At 34.1% G+C, this 5,000-nt stretch overlaps 1 long non-coding RNA gene across 1 annotated transcript in view; it reads right to left on the reverse strand.

The window, feature by feature from the left end:
- Positions 1-3,655: 3,655 nt before the first annotated feature.
- The window catches only part of LOC118764729, a 24,736-nt gene continuing 23,391 nt past the window's right edge, over positions 3,656-5,000 (reverse strand). The window contains exon 4 of the long non-coding RNA XR_005000532.1: positions 3,656-3,865. This is a non-coding gene — a long non-coding RNA (uncharacterized LOC118764729). The remainder of the gene's footprint in view (positions 3,866-5,000) is intronic.

Below are 5,000 nucleotides of genomic sequence, written 5' to 3' on the forward strand. Positions count from 1 at the left end.
AGTTAAAATAAAAATAAATATAAAACATAGAATACAAGAAATCGAAGTTTTAGGATTAAATCTCTGAGATGAAAATATGAAACCTTTAGTAATAAAAGAAGAAAATAAATATAATAAATATATAAAGAAATATATAAAGAAAAGAAAATGAAAGAAATCAAAATCTATAAAAGTTTGTTTCTCTGACGTAAGAAGACAGATCCAATATTTCAGCTGAAGCCTTTCATCATAGAATCTTCTAGAAATGTTGCTAATACATGTTTCATTTCCGTTTGGTACACTAATATTTTTCCATACTTGTTACTTATTGATTTTACACTTGCTAATACTGACCACAAATATAATTCTTGGGTTTTTATGAGTTCAGTATGAAATATCATACATTAACTTACTATTTTGTTCATCACAATTTCAGCTAAAGTTTTTTTTCTCTTTGGTTTGTTTTGCTGAAGAGGTAAAAATAAGTCTAAAACATGACTTGAGTTGTTTCTTCTTATTGGCGAAAATACGAAAATAATCTCATTTATTAATTATTAAAGTTTTGTACATTAAAGATGTTATGATGTTAATATCAACTTGCTTGTGGGCTACCTTCCAATATGCCTAAGGAACCATCGACTTACCCATCAATCTACCTGTCTGTCTGTCTTCTGATTTATGTATGTATGTACTTATCTGTCTGTCTTTCCAACTATCTACCTGTCTATTTACCTATCTATACATTTTTCTAAATACGTATCTGTCTAGTTACATGCCTATCTATCTATGAGTCTACTTATTTACCTATATATCTAACTATTTTTCAACCTACCTACCTACCTAACTATGTGCCTACCTACCTACCTACATGGTGGCTGCCCCCTTGTTATCGAGCATGGCCATTGCGCGAAGCTTAATGTTGTTATCATGCAATGCCTGTGCAAGAAGATTTTTTTAAAGTGAGGAAAGGCTGTGCACTGAGTCAATCCCACTCACTAAGCAACAGCAGCCATAATCCGAAAAGAAGAACAAGTCAACATCATCGGTAACCACTGAGCCGCAGGTTTTATGTCGGAGTTATCCCAGTTTCCTGAGTTACTTTCTAGAAGGATGCCCTAACAAAGGCTAGGAGTCTTTCACTCCCAATGATTTAACCGCGCGATCGGGTATTCAGTCCGATTATTTCTATGTTCCTACGCATGATACAGCTTTAAGGCATTTATTGGATGGCCGTTGACTCTCAAGAGTTCCTCCACCCTTTGACGGGTTTTGTTTTTCATCCTGCAGGGTGTCTAATAAACACCCTCCTCACCAAGCAAGCTTGGTGGGGTTACCGGTTTAGTCGCCAACGACCCAACCATGCAACCTACCTACCTACATACATACATACATATCTACTTACCTATCTACCTAGACCAACCTACCAACCTATATCATAACATTATTATTTCCAGCTATATCTTCCCTGTATTTTAACACTGTATCTTACCAATTGTTTCTATATGCATAAGGCATGTCTGAAATATTTCTAAACAATTTCCTTTTCCTATATCAATAAATCCTTCAGGTTCATTCATCATGGCTTTAGTAGGTATGTTCAGTATTATTTTTCATATAAGATGTCAGAATAAGTTAGAAATATGTCTAAAGTTGTCTCCCATTCTGGACAGAAAAACCGAGGGTTATATTAACCCTTGACTGATATAAACCTTGCTAGATTTTTAGTTAGGTTTTGAATTTTTCATGTATAAAATATGCTAACACCCATTTTTACTAAATTTCTAAGATGAACGTACCTGGAACATCAATGAGTTTCTGATAGCCAAGGGAGGGATTTCACCTGGCACTTCACTCCATTGTGATAGATTTTAAATAAAGTGATCACTTGTATGGTTGCAGTTAAATACCTATTTCTTTACTACCCACAAGGGGCTAAACACAGAGAGGAAAAACAAGGACAGACAAACGGATTAAGTCGATCGTACCAACCCCAGTGCATAACTGGTACTTATTTAATCGACCCTGAAAGGATGAAAGGTAAAGTCGACCTCAGAGGAATTTGAACTCAGAATGTAGCGGCAGAAGAAATACCGCTAAGCATTTCTTCCGGTGTGCTGCTAACGACTCTGCCAGTTCACTGCCTTTTGCTGTTAAATACCATTGAATAATGTATTATGGCTCAGTTCTCATTATAAAATGGGCAAATATACTTTAAGCGTTTAGTCTAACGTTATGTTTTGGAAAGACTCGCACATGGTTTAACTTTTCTCCACCAACCAATACCAACAATATATTGATCTAAAATTTTGGTAAAAGGCCAGTAATTTCAGGTGAGGCTATAAGTCATTCATGTCAACCACAGTGCTCAGGTGGTACTTATTTTATCGACCATGAAAAGATGACAGGTAAAGTCAACCTTGGATGAATTTGAACTCAGAATGTTAAGACAGATGAAATGCTGTTAAGCGTTTTTCCCAGCATGCTAATAATTCTGCCAGCTCCCTGCATAACAATGCTAACTCAATTTAGAAAGCTAAAATAAATTCAAATTTTACAGTGTTCTAGCACCTTATGGCAGTAAAATGCACCAGCCTGTGATACCTGTTTACACCTAGGTGGTTTGAGACAGTGAGAATTAAGTGCGTAAGACAAGATTACAGTGTAGTGATCGTGGTTTAATACAACATAACAATTCCTTCTTCATTTTAGCAAATGAAGGAGATTATACAAGGCTGTTTGAACTGATAGAAATAGTAGAAATTCCCATCAAATCTCATCCTAAACTTTTAAATAAATGAAGGATATGTTAGATAAAATAGTTAATAGTCGTACATGGTATTAAAGCGAAGAGGTGATCATAGCTGGAATGCTTTTGGTCATTTGTATATTCAATCAGAATTGGTATGGTACCAAACAATTACAACATCAACAAGAGTGAGTCATATTCCTTCAGCTAACACTTCGATGAGATATTTTGTAATGACTACAAAAAATATGCTCCATTTTATTTTTATCTTTTGTTTTACACATTGTTTGCAACTATGTATACACTGGTGTATTCACAGCTTCTTTATTAGGAATGCTTGACAGCCATACAATAAAATGATCCAGTAAGGCAGCAAAATACATATTTTGGACATCTATCAATATTTTGTAATTACAGGTAAGTCTTGGTTTCAATGACAAGGCCATAATAATACAAGAACATGTCCAGAGTTGTCTCCCTCTAATAGCCAAACTATTTCAAACAATTTGATTTAATATTACTTATTTCAAATTTATAACTATTTTTCGTTAGTATTTTAGTGTTCCTTATAGTTGATCTGTTAACAATATCTTGATTAAAGATATATATACACATTAAAGATATATATATAAAGATTAAAGATATATATATAAAGATATATATACACAGAGTGCAGTAAATTATGCAAAATGAAAATAACACAGACATTTCGTTTTAGCAGATATATTTACTAAAATTACATGAAAATATCTTGAAATACTAAAGAGGAATTTATTTAATAAAATCGCCATTGTCTTCAACTGCAGCCTCCAGATGAATTCATAATCTCTTGCAACTCTTCTGGACAGTCTCCTTGTTTAAGTTGGTGAATGCTGCCATAATCCTTGCCTTCAGTTCCTCTTTGGAGTTACAAAGAGTTTTGTTGGTCTCTCACTCAATTGCACCTCACACAATAATTAAGGAGGTTGCAGTCTGAGGAGTTAGGTAGCTAGGTGTTATGGATGATGTGGTTGCAGAAATTGTCTGACAGTCATGATTGGCTTCTCCTGCTTGTGTGGCATGGTGCAGAGTCCTGTTGCCAGACCTAGGGTCTTCCAGCAGCCACCCTCTCGACCCAGGGCAGCACTCCCTCCTCCAGGCCTGTCTCTGAATGAACCGATATACATCAGATGTGATTATACCTGTGACACAACCAAATTGAAACATCAATTGTCCAATTTTCAAATATATATCTACTTCAGTGCAGCTTATATAATCAAGAAATATATCATAGCAAAAGTTTAAATATATAGTCTTGCACAATTTGACTCATTTCTTCTTTTACTAATACTAGTCAATTGTTTAGCTATTTTGAAACTCAAAGTGGTTTGAATTAGCACTATTAAGTTTCCATATTAAATAATGAAGGGACCTTTATGAAGATATTAGACATGCTAGAAATATCAGCCTAATAACAATCTGATAAATGTCCTGTCATCTTTGAAAATATGGACACTTAACATTCACCTATACACACAGGGACTGTAAAAAAGACAAGATATAGCAAACATTTATTAATATTCTTCCTTGAGTTCATGAACAGGAGGGAAGATATTTAAATTTCAGTTTGTATGTACAATCATTAGTAACATCAGAAAGACAAATTTGATGATGCTGTGTAATCCCCAATGTACCGAAATACTGGTGCCCTAATTTCAATAGAATTATCCTAAAACTCTTTCTTTATATCACTCAACATTTGCATAGAGTATTCTACTGCATGTTGAAGACCCCATAGTAATAGAAATGGTACCAATTGTGATAAAAATGTATTAAAGCTATCCTTATTTTTAAGAGTTATTTCCTTTGTTAATATTCTTTGATCTCAAAGACAGCTGCCGGAGTTCTTGTTACAATACAAAACACCACTATATTTGCTATGTTATCTGTTTTTGTCTTGCTGTCTGGCACTTTATTTTATTTTTCATGAATCCTTAACTGACAACAATGGAAAAGAAATCTTTATATATAAAAGTGAGGTTGTGTGCTGTCTGTCTCCTACGATTTAGATTCCTAACTACTCCCACATTTTGCGGTGCAGTTTAACCAAAACCGGGTATCTTATAGTCGTGATTCATATTGAGCCCTTCTGGGTATTAGCGTGCTTCTACGATGAGTCTACGATTAAAAAAAAAATTTACCATCAATTTTTCCCATTTTTAATGCATTTTTGGCATATATAAGGGAAGTAACTCTCTAAAAATTTATTATTAAATCTCAGAACGTAAAAAGCTAC

The sequence above is a fragment of the Octopus sinensis genome, linkage group LG9, assembly GCF_006345805.1.
Source record: "Octopus sinensis linkage group LG9, ASM634580v1, whole genome shotgun sequence".
NCBI classification, from domain to species: domain Eukaryota; kingdom Metazoa; phylum Mollusca; class Cephalopoda; order Octopoda; family Octopodidae; genus Octopus; species Octopus sinensis.